Source organism: Lycorma delicatula, chromosome 3 (assembly GCF_047948215.1).
Source record: "Lycorma delicatula isolate Av1 chromosome 3, ASM4794821v1, whole genome shotgun sequence".
Lineage (NCBI taxonomy): Eukaryota > Metazoa > Arthropoda > Insecta > Hemiptera > Fulgoridae > Lycorma > Lycorma delicatula.
Window position 1 is genome coordinate 212,397,303 of NC_134457.1, and position 20,435 is coordinate 212,417,737.

Here is a 20,435-nt window from a genome sequence, read left to right on the forward strand (position 1 = left end):
AAATATATTCCTACACATACACAACTTCTTTCTTAAAATAAATTACGTATTAAGGACCGGATAATAGAGTGTAACGTAGACATACTGCTCCTATTTCGATGTAAATATTGAACTGTTATTTTGGTTAAAATAAGTAAAGTATATTCTTTAACCGAGTTTTTTAATTATAGAGCCTAGAATCACTGAAGATGAAAATATTCAATGCAATACAATACAAGGTGCCACGACTCTATCGAATAGTCGGATATTAAAAATGAAATATGTGAAATAAAAATATTAATATGTACGTAACCGCTTTAAAAAATAAATTAAGTAACAATTACCGGAAAATCGACTCTTACGTAGATATTAATTTCAAAATATATACATTTTGATTGAAATATTTAATTGTTATTTTCGTTAATGTAAATTAAATATTTTTTCAGCAAGTAAATTAATGCAACATATATTTTTTAATAAAAAGCTTGGAATCACTGAAGAGGAGCTTACTTCAGAGTAATGTACTACAAGATATCACAACCATATCGGATAAAATACGATAAAAATAAATTATTTTCGTTAAATATGTAAAATAAATATATATATTTATATTATATATTTAAATTAAAAAATAATATATATACACGATGTAAGACTCGAACCGATGTTCCTTCCCTTTGTAAGATCCAATTATTTCATTAATTAAATGTTTATTTGGATATAACTCTGGACCCAATGAAAATAAGTACCACTTAGGATATATCATTAAAAAGCTCTCAAGGAGAGCTTATTACTGCAGTTAATAAAAACTCCAAAATTCTAACTTTGTGGGTTTATGGACTTTTTTTATTCAGTCGATTGCAATTAAAAGGAGAGGTGCACAACTAGATTTTACAACAGTCCAAAATCCAAAACTTAAACGTGCTACAGCTAATCGTTTTTTAGTTATGCGAGATACGTACGTACAGACGTCACGCCGCAACTAGTCAATTTTAAATCGTGTGATCTGTCAGGAAATTTGATTAAAATTCTATAAGATAAAAAGTTCATTAAAGTTAAAATAATTATATTGAACAATTTTTTGGAATTTAAAAAAAAATGGTTATTGTCATTTTGTAGACATCCCAACACCGTAGGGGAACAGCCGCCTTGTTACGCTTCCTGTTTCCACACACCACAACCCATTCTTAGCCCTGATGGGCTTTAACGGGAGCATTTTTTTGACAGTATAGTTGTGACGATTTATACAATGAGAATGTCATTTTTAACCCAACCTGATTTACCTGCGGGAAAAAGGGGAAAAAGAAAGGGAAAAATGGAAATAGGGAAAAAGTGAAAAGTTAAATTTTGTGAAGTTCTGTAACATTCATTTTGTTAATGTTTTATCAAACTTTCAATTGTGTATCTCCTTAAGATGTAACTGATTTTTCTTTTACAGAATTGATGAGGGTGCGCGCGCAACGCACACGCAGTCATCGCGCACTCTGATTGGTTGACAGAATGGTGGGAATCTTTAAAAAAATCACAATCGTCGCCTTCCGGTGCAAACGCCACGACGACCAGAAACATCCTCGAGGTACGTCTAAATTTTTATTCACACACACACAATGACATTCAAATATATATATAAATATTGTATGGTAGGTGTGCCGTCACATACTAACAGTGGGACTATAATAATTAGAGAAAAACATTTAATTCACACACACACAATCACATATATGTATTTGTAAAACGTCACAAGATGGTCGAAGTATACTAATATATATTTCATTTTTCTCCCGCGCATCTTTATACAACTTTTTTACGCAATATACCCGAGAGCTGCTGTAGCCGATTGGCATAAGGCTTTAATCAGTTGCTTTAATCAAATTCATCATGGCACATAAAGTACATAAAATTTTGTTTCATTTTTTTTATTGTTATTATTAAATTTATTATTTATTGTAATTTTTTTTACAATCGGAGATTAATAATTATTAATAAATAAATATATTTAAATTAAAATAAAATTCGATGTACTTTTCATTTTAAAAAAACGTGTATATGCTTTAAAACATGTAATACTTTAATTAAGTATTTCCAGCCGATTTGTTTCATTTTACAAATATCAGCTGATATTAGCAGAGGAAGTTAATTTTTAATTTGAAAATAATATCAGTCGATATAATTTGTCGTTTCGTTGTTAATTATTAGTTATTTTATTATTACCAATAATACAGCTTTGCTATTGTCTGCATTATGAATGGAAAATGCAATAAAATTGATCGTACATCGCGTTTTATTATTAACACTATTTTTCCATCGTTCCAAATTTGAATGCTTAAAACTCGATGACGAAGGCGTTAACAGAAAAACGGCGTTCACCACTGTTTTTCCTATTTAAAAGTTAAGTTTGATTCAATATGGCGGAAAAAAAATAAAAACCCAACATAATGCAGATTTTTTTAACCGGGGGTGAACCTCATTCTTTCTCCCTCCAAAGATCTTTCAGGTATGCAGCAGTATAAAGCAGTTTCCATTGTTAAATATCTGTATATAACACTTATAACCGCATTTCAAATGCTTTATCAGTCTTGTACAGAAACTGTAATATTGATCTGAAAATGTGTGCGTGCGCGCGAACACGCTTTTTTCGAAGTATAATAAATTTACACATTTTTTTTTTTAAGAAGGATTCAGTGATTATATATCTTCTTCGCTTCCGTCGCCCCAATTTAGCGAATATCCTAGCTGCAGAGGCATGCGTATGGCACACTCTCCGCATCTAGACCTTCCAAACCGGTTGCCCTGGCGGGTGGCGCCTCGAAATTGGATTATTAGGTGTCCAAAACTGATTACCTCTTGTGTAAAAATATTTTTTTGAATGATAAATATTGATATAATGAAAGTAAAATAAGAAATTTAATTCTAGAAATTGATACTAACGAATCGGGATTTTCCGCCAGTGATCGGTACATTCAAGCGCCTTCTTTTTGGTTATAATTCATTACCTTATGAACAAAACAATCGCATAAATAAATAAAAAATATAAATTAAACGCACTAACATAATATAAAAATTCATTTTAGGACGGAATCTCAGAATGGATTTGACAAACTTTGACGGTGATATGCAACATTATGTGAAAGTCATAGCTTCAAATTAAATATTTGATGTTTTTGGCGATTTTTTCTTATGCGTATTTCAACCCCCACTCTTTAGGCCATTCATCACGCATAAGAAAAAATTGTCAAAAACATCAAATTTTGAATAGGAAGCTATGACTTTCACATAATGGTACGTATCACCGTCAAAGCTTGTCAAATCCATTCTCAGATACCGTCCTAAAATTATTTTTTAATGTTAGTGCGTTTAAATATAACAGCGGTGTTTTAAAATAATTTTATTTTCCACTTTTCAGTCTTGATAAGTATATAGTTTACAGCTTCGCTAGCGCACAGGTTTGAGGGTATTCAGTGAAAGATCGGATCGGTACGTTTTACGTCGGGCGAGTGCAATCAAAACATCGGGCTAAACGAATTAATTTCCGGATAACCAAGATCCGGTCGATCAAGTGTGTACCAGATTCGTTAAACAGTTAGCGCTCGACCTACCGATACTTGCGCCGTTTGAATCGTAAAAATTAGACGAGCGGTTGCCGAGATATTACGGAGGCACCCCCTCCCCAATTTCCGAACGGCGCCCCGGGGGCACTTGCAAATATTATCATCTGATGGGAACCACTGTGAGCGGATGGGGTTATCCAGGTCCAGGGGGGTTGAGAAAATTTTCTCAAGAGCGCTAGGACCCACGGTTTTCGAGATATTTGAAATTTTCTTCCGAAAATTCGGATCCTGTTAAAAAGTACTGAGTTTTTCCAAAACTCCGATAAACATATATATATGCGGTATATCGATATATACCGCATAATTAATATAACAAGTATACACCTGACCACCAAGAGACATGTACTGACGAATCGGGATTTTTCATGAAAAGTGAAGTATACTTCGACCATCTTGTGACGTTTTACAAATATATATATGTGATTGTGTGTGTGTGTGTGTGTGTGTGAATAAAAATTTAGACGTATCTCGAGGATGTTTCTGGTCGTCGTGGCGTTTGCACCGGGAGGCGATGATTGTTTTTTTTTTTTTTTAAGATTCCCACCATTCTGTCAACCAATTAGAGTGCGCGATGACTCCGTGTGCCTTGCGCGCCCACCGTCATCCATTCTGTAAAATAAAAAAAACCGTTACATTTTACGCGCAAAAACTACCACACCCAAATAAATGCATTTATGTGTTAAACACTCTTCTCACCGTTCGCGAATGTAATTCGACAACAGATGGTGAATCTGACGTCGGATTAAAAATAATGAAGATGGACAACTGAATATAAAAATAGGAAAAGATTATGGAGGTAGAAGAATTCTGTTATTTGGGAAGTAGAATTACTAAAGATGGACGAAGCAGGAGCGATATAAAATGCCGAATAGCACAGGCGAAACGAGCTTTTAGTCAGAAATGACAGTTAGTCATTTTAGAATCTGTTGTTGTCAGGTCAAAGTGCATCAGAAATGTAAAAGGCCTCGAGTCATTGTCTATGATAGGCAGTGAGCTCACTGCCGAATCCGGATCAGAGCAGAGAGAAGGGTATGTTTTTATTAGATGCTTTACTAACTTTGTAAATGTGCTTCTTGATTTTTAAGTAAATCAAGACGACTTTAAGTAAATTGAACTGTGGAACAAAACTGTCGTCGTTGCAGTCAACATTTGTTTTGTTAGCAGGAGGATAGTATTTTTGGCGTTTAGAGACACGATCAAAAATGATTTGAGTGCATCGTCTAATTGAAGTTAGATATAGGGAGAATTTTTGTGTGAAACCTTCGGTGTTAGCAAAGACCGGACCTAATATATACCATTTAATAAAAAACATCATGTCTCGAAATTAATTTATAACAAAATTCATTTTATATTTAGCAATTGTCATTGATATTAATTAACAAATTAATACCTTATTCTGTCTTAGAGAACATAATACTACCAAATTTTTTTTCTTAACTGAAAAAAATAAATATCGGTGCAAAAAACAAAAGTTCAGTTCTGTTAATTATTATTGCAAAAAAAATCTGTTAATTTTAGACTACATCGGCAATTCTGAAGACGTAATTTTTTTTATAAAATAATATTTTAATATGGGTAAAGGCAAAAAAAAAAAAAAAATTGTTTTGAAATTAGTTCCTTCTTTTTATTTTAAATTTATTATGTTTTAAAGTGACTATTTATTGAAAATTACTAAGAAGTTATGTCAGGAGGGATTCATTAGAAAGATTAAACAACTGTAATAACATTGACCAATCAGAAACACAGAAACGTAATTAACTTGTTTTTCAATTCTTATGTCTATTGTCTGTATTTGTTTGTTTTAACTGTGTACGGATAAGATACGTCATGAGGGAGCGCTTGAGTCTCTCTCTAGTGACTACACAACTCGATATGATTGACCAATCAGAGACAGAGAACGGTAATTTAGTTGTTTCTGAACGTCATACGCAGTAAAAGACCGTCGTATCCTTTCAGTTGCGTCGTATTCGTTGCTGTGTGCGTGTCGTCGTTTGAACAATGAACTTTGAACAATCTACTAGAAAAGAAAACCACACAATTTAGGACATTATTTTAAGTGAGGGACATTTATTTTATTGTATGCAACATAGATTTATTATTATTTTTAATATATCGGTTTTAAATTAAACATTTCTTTCTTAATTTACAGTTTAATGAAAAGGAAAATTTAACGTGTTTTTTTAAAGCACGTTGTTACAGTTTATTTATTGAACTACCGTAATTTTGTTTTTTAATGATTTTTTTTTTTAATTTAATATCTATTATACATAAATAATAATCGTACATTTTACAAAATTTGTTTAATTAAAAAAAACAGGGGTGATGTAATCTTTCTTTTTGAAATGGATACATCAACTGGAAAAATTTTTATAAAATTAATTACTGATAAATTTTATGTAGGAACTAAAATTAATTTCATTCAACAAAATGCTATAAAATGTATTAATATTTTCAATACTTTTATAGGAATTGCCTATTTTTATATTGCATCTGGATAAATTATCTGTATAAATAGTAAATGTAATTTATCTGTACTGAATAGACATGTTTTATCTTGCGCTTCACTACCTTTGTCTACTGAAAATAAGTACAAATACTTTAATTATTATTGCTGAAACAGGAAATATTTTTTTGAAACTGTATTAAGAGAATAGGAAAAAAACAATGTGCAGTTTTATATCATATTTAAAATATAGTTATAACTTTTTAGTTTTTTCAGATCATAATTGTGTTATCCTCCCCACTAGAACAATCAGAATCTTCTTTCATACAAAATCATTGAACTAAATCTTATTGGACATCCACACATTTTCACATCTATGTTGTTTAATTTCTTTTTTCTGTAATTCTCTAGAAAATTCTAGAAATAAAAGCCAATTATCATCACCTCTACAAATATTTTCCATTATTGAAGATATATTCTTCATTTATTTCTCAAGAGTTTATAATAATAAGAAATTATCTTTTATTTATTAAAGTTAATTTAAAATTTATTTTTGTTTCCTATGTTTCTAAATTTTTCCTGGACGTCAGTTGTAGTTAACTGCATTCATTTCTGGGTCTCTCAATTGTAACCTGATAAAGAAATCTTTTGTAAAGCTGTTGTATTGTGTAATCAACCAATCCTGTTTCAAATTTTTTGCCTAAATTTATTTTAATGTTGTACAGTTCACTGATAAATACCAACAGTATATTCTACTTCAAATAAAACTTGTTCTAATCCATTTTTAATATTTTCATTTGATCCATTACCATGTTTAGTGAATTGCCAACCGGCACACAAATTTCTGAATACTGTAATACAATCAAAAAAGTTTAATCATATTTTTTAATTATTTTCAAGCAGGTGCAATTTTTTTTTTCTGATTTTACAGGAGACTAGGTAGAAATAAAAATAAGGGCATAATTTTTTTAATTACTCATTTTTCTTTTAAATGAATTATAGTCTACGCTTTAATATATTTTTTTATGTAATAATCTTAACTTTGTTAGGTTAGGTACTTTGGTGGTTAGGGTACTGATGTCTCTATACCTGCCTTGTCGCTACATTCATATAAAAAAGTTAGCCAATTATTTCAAATAATTTCTTCATTGAAATCGTTTTCAATTTTTTACTCTGCTTTTACTTTTCAGTTACGATTTTTTTACTGAATTTATTTAATTATGTATAGACATTTTTAAAACTTCATACAGGAAGAAAAATACAATCCCATTTTATATTCATGCCTTTAAGCAAGTAGTCAAATGACCATATACTGTAAAGGTTCCATATATTTTCATAATAACAAGTAGTACACTGTAATTTTGTTCTTTATATGAATTTTTAATGGTTTTTTAATGTAATTTAAATAATACAATTTTTAATAAAATATTAATAAGCATTATTTTCCTAACCTTTTAATTAAATATTTAACTGTAACCTCTTTGGAGAGAGATAAATGTTTTTACTATGCATATTTCATATACAAATTATGTTAACGTGGTTTTGTTGGCTCATACACAGTTATTTTATGATATACATAAAATAATTAGGTAGTTTGTAATTGCATGTAGTTGTTATGTGGCTAGTAATTTCATGCATTTTTATGTAGCTTGTAATTGCATGTTTTTTTTTATGTAGCTTAGATATAACTGTTTTATCATAAAAAATTGTTTTACTAACATTAACTTACTAACATAATTATACTAATTTAAGTAAGTTTTGTTGATGGGTATTTTATGTATATCATTCATTCTGCTGTATGTGAGTTGATCTAAATTTAAATATAATATAAATAGTTTTTCAAGTATTAAATTAGAACTGTGTCTTCAAAGAGGTTAAACTATAATATAATTGATTTTAAGAAACCACTTAACAGGCTGTTTATACAATTTCTGCTGTTTTCATTAAATTTATTATTTTTACTACAATTTTTTTTTAAATAAGCAGAATTTTTTGATTTGCCAATTCATAGTAATGGCTTTTTTCAATCGTATTTGATCTGTTTATGTAAAACAGTCTTGCATCTTATTTTCTTTGTGAATTAGCGTTTATTTTATAATTACACTAAGTAAATAACCATATTTAACAACACAATTAATTCTAAAATGACCCTTTGATTATCTACATATAAACAAATTTATGAATATAACACATAATCAGATTTTTTAGCTTTCATTTAAAAAGATCTTCTATCTAACCATAACCATCTAATGATACATAAATCTGTTTTTGACACCATCAAACAGTATTTGAAAGTATACTGGTCTTCTGTAGAGAATCATCAAGGAACTATTACAGTATATCCGTCAGGAATCATTTCAGTTGTATTTAAAAGGCCCATCACTATTACCGTTGATAATTTTTACAGGAATGTTAAACCTAAAAATACACTACATTAAACCTTTCGTATGAGCAAACTATATATATATAAACCCCCTGGTTTTATTTAGTCTTCTACAGTATATGCCATATCTTGCCTGGTGGTTATCCACTGAAATTATTAGTTTATTTCTATAAATGTATATTTTTTATAAACCATTTTCCAAAACCATGTAAAACTGAAATCGAGCACATTCTCTTTTCTTATAAGAGATTAGAATTTGTGATTTAATTGGTACCAGTCACCTGTTATTAATCATTTTGCACCTCCCACTGTTCACGTATAAAATTTGATTGTAATTATATTTCATATAGTTGATGAAAAAAGACTTCCTTATGGATTACTGAATAATAAGATTTAGTTTTTTTCTGTAATTCTACAGATAAAGGGAACTTCAATATTACATTTAGTATTTGCATTATTTAATACCGCCTTTTCACTTGGATTGTCATCAATTACAACTTCGTTCCATTTGCTATTCATTAGTAACTTTACCTTTTTTTCTGTAATATAAATTATAGACTTTTGTTTTTCTTATTCCAACTGGGATTGGCCATATTATGCTGCGAAAATGCCTTCTTAAGAGAATCTTAAAAGAGGTAATTAAGAGGTCTGGATGGTAATGCATACATCTGCACAAGTGCAAAAGGGAAAAAAAGAAATATGGAAAATAAAGTAAATTCATTATGATTAAAAACTCTCAGAGTAATTGATTTCTTTGAAAAATCTTCTATTTTAATATTGAAAATAATAGAAAAATCCCATAAGTTATATTTCTTCATATCAATAACATTTTTCTGTTTCGTTTTTAGAAATACAGTTTCAAATTAAGTAATTGTAAAAATACACATATTAGAGTATTATTATACAGATAGCAAATTTGCAGATATACTTTGGCACAGTTCAGGGTATATTATTTTAGATTGTTACTCAACAGCTAGCAAATCTGATATACTCTGACAGTTCAGGGTGTATTATTTTAGTTCTTGCTTCACACGAAGCAAATCTTATATGCTGTGACAGTTCTGGGTATATTATTTTAACTTTTTCCTTAACGGGTAGGAGATTCGATGTGCTCTTGCACAGTTCAGGGTGCTTTATTCACATCAGAGCTTATTAGGTACCAAATATGAAACAATTATTTTTAATTATAATTCTTGATTACATATTGACAATGTAAATATCTATGTTGTATGCAGTGAATAGTTCTCGCGAGTTTTGGGTACATAAAGCATTCGTATCGCGTCGCGACCGTATTTCATCATCCCGATATCGTTCATCGGGTTTCGGTTTAGGGGGTGCTGTGTACATAAATGTGTCTATATATTTGGGGGGTGATATATAAATATGTTAATGTTAGAAATAGTTTATTCATAATATTTATAGTTATTCTATGTTTGTTATGTTTCTTTGTCTTTTCAGCTCATCACTTCACTTCACTACCAGTGGCTGAAAGTCCTCCCTATAAATCATGTAAAAATTCCTTTTGTAGTTTAAATTGCTTTATATAATTTTATTTGAAATATTAATGAGTAGGTTATTAAAATGACCTTTTTTACAAATTATTTAAATTTTATTCATTTCATTGACAAAATTAATAATTTTAAAAAAGTTCAAGAAATTAAAAAAATAAGTAAAGATGTAGAGGCAATTTCTTAATTAACTGTAGCTTTTAAATCTGGTTCACATAGGATATTTATATTTATTTTTATATATCTATATATATATATTTTATATTTATTATATTACATAAGCTTTTTCTTAAATTTTTTTGGTAGGTGTTAATCAAATTAAGGTTAGAGCATATTTATACCTACTTACAATTTTAAGAATTTTTTATTTTATTTGAAGTATTTTAAATTTTGAATACCCCTTTGCTTTCCCCAATCAGCGTTCAGCCAGCCAGCCACCTGCTGCAAAGAAGATGCATGCTTGCATGTTAGTTTAATTTTTTCAAACCAGGGTCAGTTGATTTTAGAGGTGCCATAATAAATTATTTCATTTTATTTGCTAATTTTTTTATTAAAAAAATGAACTTGCTTGCAAAATTAGGTAAATCCTAAGTAGAATGATTATTTGAAAAAAATCCATCTAGCATAACACAGTAATTCAAATTACTTCAAAATTTAATCATTTTTATATGTAATATATTTGCCTTGCATATTAAAAAGGCAGGAACTGATTCTGGTTTTTAGTGTGTAATTATTTTATATTTTACATATTTTTAAATTGTTGGGGAAATAAGTGATTGGTGTAAATAAAGTGTGAAATTGAAGTGCAATCAAGATCAAATTGTGAAATTAACGTTATCTTCCTCACTACAAAAATTTACAAACTATAAATAAAAATGAGACTTGAAATAATGCAGATTACCAGGTTATATTCAACATCTCGTCAACTTTTCACTTCCTCCTGCATCCTATATCTTCAGAGTACCAGATCAATAGATTCTTTCAGCTGCTCGATGGATTTGATCCTTGGATTAGCCGTGGTGCTGAATGTAAAGCTGTGTAGCCAAATGGTAAAATATTAAGGTACCACTAATTCTTTACTACATCATATATATTTCACAATAATACTAATATTTATTAAAAGCCACTCCATCCATTTATATAATGTTTAGCTTCAGTTAGAGCAACCAAGTAATGGAGCTACTCACTCTGTGGCTTCAACCAGCCACTATCACTTACCTTGTACCATGGGCCAGGGCCAGGGTCAGAGCTTTACCTAGTGTAGTCTAGTGGTTAACTCATCATTGCAAATCAAATGATTTCAAAGTCGAGAGTTCTAAGGTTCATATCCTAGTAAAGACTTAAATGGATTTGAATACTAGATTGTGGATATCAGTGTTCTTTCATGGTAGGGTTTCAATTAACCACACATTTCAGGAATGGTCAACCTGAGACTGAATAAAACTACACTTAATTTGCATTCATACATATCATCATCCTCAGAAGTAATACCTTATGCTGGTTTGAGGCTAAACAGAAAAAGAGAGGGTCAGAGCAATGTTTTAGACCCCAGTTTATATCATCAATAGGTAACTTTCTCTTTTGATACTGCAGTTACTTTTATTTCTAACTTTTTTAATAATTTTATGTAGATCTGGCATTAAATGTCATACGAAACACAGAAATTTTGTGTGGCAAATTACAATATAAATGCAATAAAGGAAACATAAGTATAATAAAGAGCAGAAACTTTGTATACATATCAACAAATGCCAGTATCTGGTCAATGGCTAATTTGTTTCTGATATATATATTTTATTTGAAATATAAACCACCAAAACACACATTTAGATAAGTTAAACTTGCCATATTAATTTACACTGATTGTTTTTCACAGTACCTTGCATCTTCAATTTGTATTAAATTCTATTTTTATTACATTAGAACTTATTCTTTTTAATGAGTTCTCTTGTTTAACATAAATTATAATGTTATCTATTGTGACATCTTAAATGATATTATGAACATAAATGTAGTTGTGAAAATATTTATAATAAAAAAAAAATACAAATCATTAAAAAGAATAAGTTATAATTTAATACAAACTGAAGGTGCAAGGTACTGACTGCACAAACCGGTTATTGGAAATAAATAAGGTAAGTATAACTAATCTAATTACTGTGTTTAGGTGGTTTATATTTCATATAATGTTAAATTTTATATATATATATATATACGTACAAATTTTATAAATTTTGTTAGTTACTGCAATGAAACTTATAAGATTATCTTAATTTGTTGGCTTATATTTCAAGAAGACTGTTATTCATATTTTAAACCTTTCTTATAATATTTTGAGTATTTATCAGTTAACAGTATACAGTAACAGATTTTGAAAGATTTCATCGTGTAAAATGAATGAAATAAGAATCAAACTATTATCGTGACAGTCATCTTCACTTAGATATCCCCAAACTTTTAATTATATTTGAATTTTATCTACATTTACAGATCAAGAACGGGTTTTGATAGATGAAACAAAGCGATATCTTCATTTAACATATTATTTTAATAGAAGATATATTGTGTGAAAATTTAGAAGTGGTTTCACGAGTTTTTTCTTTTTTGATATGGAAATTCTGTTTAGTCCTTTATTGTTTTGCTTGCTTTGGCAATGAATGGCCTGACAATTTGAAAATTGGCTTTGAAAATTTAATGAAACCATGCTCGCACCTCTTTGTCAAAACTTGTTGTAGAATATACTTACAAAGTAGATGGTATATGAATAAATATTTCATGAATTTTAAATACCAGAGCAATCAAAGCAAGTGGAAACATATATAAAATTGTAAAAATAATAAGAAAATAAATTATGCAGTTCATTCTACAAAAAAAAAAGTATGATTTAAAAAAAATAATATAAAAATTAGTAAAAGGATCAGGTGGTATACCAAACCGACATCCTGTATCGATTTATGTTACCATTCAACATTATTCTTAGGTGAAAATTTTAGCTCGGCCAAATAGGTCCATATAACACACATTCCTGGATGCGATATAGATCTGTTACCATCTATATCAGTGAACCTTAATTCAGAATAATTTTTTGCTTCTATTCTTGGTAAAAGCGCTCTGATCTTGTACGACAGGAATCCCTGCTCCCTTAAAAGAGGCTTAGAATTTCTTTGAGCGAGTTGTCTTGTTTAGCTATCCTTTTGTTGATTACTCCTTTCTAACCTCCATTTTTTCCTTTATTTTCTTCCACCTTGATGTATTAAAATTGTGCTTTTCAATGATTTCTCACTGGATATCTAACGATGTTGGGGATGTAAAAAATTCAGTGTTCTAGGTATCAATCTAGTCTGGAGTAGGGAACAGCTTTTCTTATGTACCTAGCTAGCTAGCGATTCTATTTCTGTAAAAAATCGCTGTGTAAATAGTTCTACCTCAGGCAATTTATGGAGTAAAAATGGACCACCTAATCATTGCTAATAAATATTTTTTTAGAAAAAGGTCAATGCTATCATAAATGAAATGAATTTTAATAACTAAAATAAAACTAATTTCACAACTGCTAATTGAATTTGTCTTATTTTCTTTTGTTTCAGGTAACTCAACGGTTCATTTAGTATTCTAAGGGAGAGCTGCCATGTAAGTGGCCCTCCTTACATTGTTGTACTCCCTTTTACTGTAGAATAATTTTCTATTAAAGGTACTTACTTTTGTTATTATTGTTTAATATTATAAATTTGCTTGTTAAATATAAGTTGTTTAGCTTTTAAGTTCATAGTATAATATTCTGATAAAATCGAGGTAGGTCCCAAGTCCCAGTAGGGTCCCCTGATAGGAACTTTCCTGTAGGAATTTTTTATATGTACTTTTGTGTGTTTTTGTTTCAGGTTCAACATAAATTTTACATTTTGTTATTATTGTTTAATATTATAAATTTGCATGTTAAAAATAAGTTGTTTAGCTATTAAGTTGATAGTATAATATTCTGATAAAATCGAGGTAGGTCCCAAGTCCCAGTAGGGTCCCCTGATAGGAACTTTCCTGTAGGCATTTTTTATATGTACTTTTGTGTGTTTTTGTTTCAGGTTCAACATAAATTTTACATTTTGTTATTATTGTTTAATATTATAAATTTGCATGTTAAAAATAAGTTGTTTAGCTTTTAAGTTGATAGTATAATATTCTGATAAAATCGAGGTAAGTCCCAAGTCCCAGTAGGGTCCCCTGATAGGAACTTTCCTGTAGGCTTTTTTTATGTGTACTTTTGTGTATGTTTCTGTTTCAGGTTCAACATAAATATTATATTAGAATTACTTAGACAAGTAGTGTAAATTAAGTTATATGAAAATAAATGTAAAATTTTGTATATGCTGTGTATGTTTTTCAGGTTCAACGTAGATATTACTTTATTATTACTAGGTTAAGTTGTGTCTGCGATCCCAATCCCTAATAGGGTCCCAGTAGGTTTCCCCATTGATAGGATATGATATGATTTTTTCAATGTTTTTGTGTCGCATGGGAACCATGTTCTGCCTTGTGGTTAGGTCCAGTTCCTATGTCATAAAGGGGGAGGTTTTTTAGTCGGTGAGAGCCCGACACTACCTCTGTTGCGGGCGCAGAGGGTGGCTGGTAGAGCTTTTTCCTCCTCCTACGCAAAACAAAAAAAAAAAAAAAAAAAAAAAATTAACAGTTCATATTATGTACATTACTAATCTTTTTGCCAAGTGATTTTGAGTTGTAGGTGCTGTACAATAGGAGTATTTTAATTCACGGAAGCTGTGGCAAAAAAAAATGGTTACCGATTCTCAAATGTAATATTGAAAGTGGAAAATGATTTTGGAAGATAAAGAAAATTTTAATTAAAGTGACTATCAACCTTAGTTTCAAATATGGATTGAATAAAAAGTAAGTACCGTAAATGTCTAATAGAAGTTTTAAAACTCAGCAAACATAAAAAAAAATTATGTATATCTAGAATTGTACATGATGATTTTAACAAATTTTAGGTGCTGAATTCAAAACTTATAAAATTTTGTGTAATACATCAAATTTTTAGATACATACGATTTATTTACCAATAAATGCATAATCAGTGTGATAACAATATTTCAAAAAAGTATTGTCAAATATTAATATTTCAAATATTAATTGCAATAAATCATATCTTCATTTTCCTGTTTAGCCTCCGGGAATCATCTTCAGGTATTACTTCAGGGGATGATATGTATTAGTGTAAATGAAGTGTAGTCTTGTACAGTCTCAGGTCAACCGTTACTGAGATGTGTGGTTAATTGAAACCCAACCATCAAAGAGCACCGGTATCCACGATCTAGTATTGAAATCCGAGTAAAAATAACTGAAACTCGGGCTTGAACCTCTCAAATTCTAAATCAAAGCTTGCCAAATCCATTCTGATACCGTCCTAAAATTATTTTTTTATATTTTAGTGCGTTTAATTTAAGAGTGGTGTTTTAAACATTTTTTTTTACATATTTTTTATTTATTTATGCAATTGTTTTTGTTCATATAGTAATGAACTATGGATACTACCAGGACTAAGGCGATTAGTCCAGCATATGGTCTTTTCAGAACGTTTTTTCGTAATTGCTTGCTCTTTGGTACACTATTCAGCAGCCGCTAAGAGGTGCGAAATGTGACATGAGGACAATCAGGTTTCCGGCTGCTCGTATCTCACTGCGTACCGTTATCACATTTAAGGCTTGTCTGACAAGGAATTAGATGTCAGAGCTAAGTAGATAGATTAGTTTAGCTTATTCTAATTAGTTAGGGATGCACTAGCGAAGAGGTCGGTTTTATAATCTGAAGAGTCTCATGGGAAAACTCAGGTGAGTTAGAAATGAAGAGGATGTAGGGAGGGGAGTAGAGGATGTAGCATAATTTCAGTAACAATGTGAACAGTTGTAGGAATTCTTGAAGGCAGTCGAAGCGGTTCTCCAGCGGTTCGCAGACGAGTGATATCAAGGCTTAATGAGATTAGGAAAATGTTCTCTGCTTTGCCGAACAGATTTAAGAAGCTTCCCTCTAAACCAACTGAAGTCAAAGCAAAAACTCAACACTGCCTTACAGGCAGCGAGAGGTCAGCTTTGAAGAAATTCACCAAATTTCTTCATAACAAAAAGCATAATGATAAATTTAATAATTTATTTGTGGATTGAATTATGTATGAACTGTATATCATTAAACAAAAAATTATGCTAATATAACTTGTAGACTTGTTTGTTATTTATTTTTAATAATTTAATACTAACTAAACTGGTTTTCTTTTTCAGCAATGTCAGATGGAGGACTTTTATCCCAGAATTTAATCGTGAATAGAATCTTCATTTTCATCATATTAGATTGGAAAGGAAACTGTAACCTGTGAGTTTTCAATTTAATTATTAAAATATATTAAATGTGCAATACAATAAGTAAAAAATTAATGCAGAAAAGTGGTAACATCAATGTACATTTAAAAGTGTCCAGCAGCTCTTAGGAATGGGAAGACATTTGTAACAAAAGATTAGAAGGGATCTAAGAAAACAAAAAATTCCATAGATTTTTTTAAGTTCAGAGAAACATTTAAAAGGATTAGGAAAACTTGGAATTAGCTCATTGCTTCTTGATTCTACAAATCTTTGTTTATAATATTTAAACTTAGCTCTACATTATAGCTTATGAGAAATTAAATTAAATTATATGAAAAATAATTTGTCTTGAAGATCAATACAATATTAGTAATGAAGTGATATTTGGATAACATCAAAAGTTCCAGGTTAACTTCAAATCTTATATTCGAATAAGAAAAGAAGCATATCCGGATTTTAATTTATCTACCAAAGAGAGAATCTGCTAAATTTTCAAGGGAAATTTTAAGTTTTTTGGGATAAGAGTGACATCTCAAGTTTCACTGTTGGGGAAATGATTTTTATAACCACCAATATTCTTATACAGAATTTACAAAATTTTCTGGAGTATTATAATTTTCAAACAATATATATTTTTCTTTTTGGTGAAGAGAAGTGAAGAGAATAAAAAGCTCATCAAATGAAAATGCCTTTAAATCATAAATTTTAATTGCAACTTGCCTGTAAATTATGGAAATAAATAATTTACTTTGTTATTCACTAAAAATTTCTTTACCTGCATCTGCATGTAGTTCCGCCTTAACTTAGTTTAAAATTATATTTTAATAAATGATGTCATTTTGACATAATAAAATTCTTAACAGTTAAGCCAAAAAATGTAATTTTAATAGAACATATGAGATGAAGAGGTAATAATGATTTGAAAATTAACATAATCATCACAGTTTACTTATTAACTAGTAAAGAAAAATTCTATTTTAAACCAAACTTTTGGCATTTTACAATGTTGTTCAGGAGAGGTACAGTGGTGGAAAAGTATCAAACTATAATTTCTAATAAAAATGAACTCACCTTCCAGCTGCTGTTGATGTAGCCTATCATTGATAGCATTACTTTGTTCTTAGTAGTATATTAAATTCTTAATTTTACAAATTTATTATTTTTCATTTTACCTTCAAATAACTTTTGTGAACAAAAAAAAAACAAAAACACAAAAAATTAATGGGGATGTGGTGGTTGTAACTTTTAAAATATATAAGTTTATATGTAAATTACAGTATAATACTATTGCAAACAATAATTCCATTTTAGAATTTAATTTTATCTTCACTGTAGTTATTCTCTCTTTTTAGAGCTTAATTTATTGTTAAATTTATTACAAAATTAAGCTTTATTTGTCACACAACTACTAGTATATCAGAAAATGTAATAACTATATCAAATATTATCAAGATACCTCAAAACTTACTGAGAAATAGATTTTTAAAAAAACAAAAATGGGATAGATAATATAGTTAAATACATAGTACTTTTGATGGTAATAAATGAACTTTTATTCTGTTTTTCATATACTGAATCGCTTCTTAAAGTATGTTCTGCATTACCTACCCAAATGCTACTTGATCAGAGTAAGATGTGTATTATTACGTACTTAAAAAATCATACTCAAATGAGTGATAACTAAAAGAAAGTTGCCAGCTTAACAGTAAGTGCACCATTATATTGATAAGGTAATCTAATTTTTATATTTCCATTAGCAAACACTTCTAACAAGACGTAGCCATTTTTCAATTAAGGAAAATATTTTAAATTCTTTAAGATAAAGCTAAATTTGTTTTTCAGTTTTCTGCGATATTTATAAAACATTTATTTATACCGATAAAAGAATTTAGTAGCTGTGGTATCAGTATCAGAGGAGAAACTTGCTTTTTTAAGTTGTACCACACAAATTGTGAAATAGTAGAAATTTCATCATTATTTATTGAATACACAAGTAAATTTAGGTCCTCGCTTCAAGATGTGGAATGCGGAATGCCTCAAGGAAAAATTTTTTGTTTCCTTTAAAATCTAGAGCCGTTCATTACAACTCTTTTCACAGATGATACAACTGTATCTATTTCTAAGGATAGTTTTTAAAATGGATTTAAAAATTGCACAATTGGAGCTTTAAAAAATTATTCACTGGGTGGATTGTAACCGTCTAACTTACAATATGTATAAAACAGTCACATTGTGATTCTCGGGTAGACATAGTGATGCATGGCCAGAATTCCATTAATGATATTGATGGTATTTTTGTTGTCTGCAAAGCAAAACCTCTGGGTTTTTTATTTTATAAATTCTTGTGGGATGATCAAACTGATTTTGTTTGTAACAAAACTGACTGAACCGTTTTACACTAACTGTGTAATCGTTATTGAATATTTATTGTGCCTAAATATTTTCTCGTATAATGTGTAATGTCCAATTTTTGAGCTTTTTAAAAACATTAGCTTTTAACAGAGAAAAAACATGGGCTATCAGATCATTACTGATGGATACTTTATGAAAAGGTAACTGTATAATCAGTTACTCATCAATTTATTTTACAATTAACAGATTTAGTTTTACAGAAACAATATTGTTCTATTGATGAATTTTAAAAAAAACAATTATATGATTTATCTTCGACCACTTCTACACGTACAGATATTTGTATATGCTCAAATTTTTTTTCAATAGCGATTCCTTTACTGTTATTATTTTGTAGTAATATTTCATAATTAATTTATTTACCTTAACGTCATTCCATGTGTTTGATTACATAATTAATATGAACAAAAATACACAGATTCCTGGTTTTACAAAAATTTTTGGAAAATCTATTATGTAAATAAAATTATCCAGGTTGTAATTATGTTTATTTTATAAAATGTGTTTAGCATAAATGGATTTATCAAAACAGCCTTTTCTTTATACAGTTAATATGTTGTTCAGCTCTAATAGAAAAAAACCGTTGGTCATAATAGTATATTGTAGACGGCAGTTTACACGTTTTGAACTATACCCATCTTGTCTATCTAAGATATTTATTTCATTATTTTATTAAAATTGCTATTGTGTATAAAATTTATATGTTTTTGAAAACTTAACCACTTTATAATAAATATTCAAAAACAAACCCGCCAGTTTCAAAACATTTCTGGGCTCGCTTCTGTAGTGCTTTTGTTGCTCATTTTAGTTCTTCAGGACTGTGCATAAGTTTCTCTGTAGCATCCATAATGCGAACAATTAATTCCCCATGAGAATGTATTTTTGTTTTATATAAGATATTTTTCACCTGTACCCAGATGAAAAAATCTAGAAGGTGTTATATCAAGTGTTCTTGGTGCCCAGAAAGGTGGACCTCCATGACTGATCCATTTGTCAGTGAAATGATTGATACATTATCCATTAAGTTTGTTTATTTTATCTTTTTTTTTTTAATGCAAGTATTTGAATGAGTATTTATATATTTTTGCAGATTTCATCACATGTAGGATCATCAAGACAGTGGGAGTACAACACTTAAATAAGATCTCATCATCTCAGGTTCAGAAATAAAGGAGCCAAATCGTCCAATAACATCCATTTAGTTGTTTCATATGGCAGTCATAAACTTCATCAAATTATAATTATTTTATTACCTTTATCGATTTGTAAATATCAAAGTTCTTAATGATTAACTAAAAAGCTGTTTACACGGTATATAATGTAAAAACAATTTACAAATTAACAAAAAGATGTATTAATCTAAAAATATAGTAAATTCATGTGTGTCATGTTACAATAATATTATTTATATTTAAATTTTGATTCTTTTGAATACTGTTGTTGATGTATTGAAAATCACTTACTTAGATTTGATGGATGTTCAAATCCACTGAAATGATGAGACATACTTAAAGATTTGCTAGAATAGTCTACATTCCAAATACTATCAATTAGACATTTTGTAACTGAGATTTACCATTTTCAAAAATATTTATTCAGCTAATGAAATTACTAAAAGCTCATTTATCAGTGTAAAAAGGTTCCGACATTAAGTTAAATGAATTTTTATTCAAGTGACAGGCTGTGCTATTATCTATGTTTTATGTATTACAGAGATCATGATCATAAACTTTGAACAGAGTT

At 29.3% G+C, this 20,435-nt stretch overlaps 1 long non-coding RNA gene across 1 annotated transcript; it reads right to left on the reverse strand.

Moving 5' to 3' along the window:
* Positions 1–5,492: 5,492 nt before the first annotated feature.
* LOC142321083 (uncharacterized) lies at positions 5,493–17,463 on the reverse strand. Its single transcript, XR_012755573.1, has 3 exons — positions 17,352–17,463; positions 10,823–10,955; positions 5,493–5,604 (listed from the first exon to the last, which is right to left on the reverse strand). It is a non-coding gene; the product is annotated as an uncharacterized LOC142321083 (long non-coding RNA).
* Between the last annotated feature and the right edge of the window lie 2,972 nt (positions 17,464–20,435).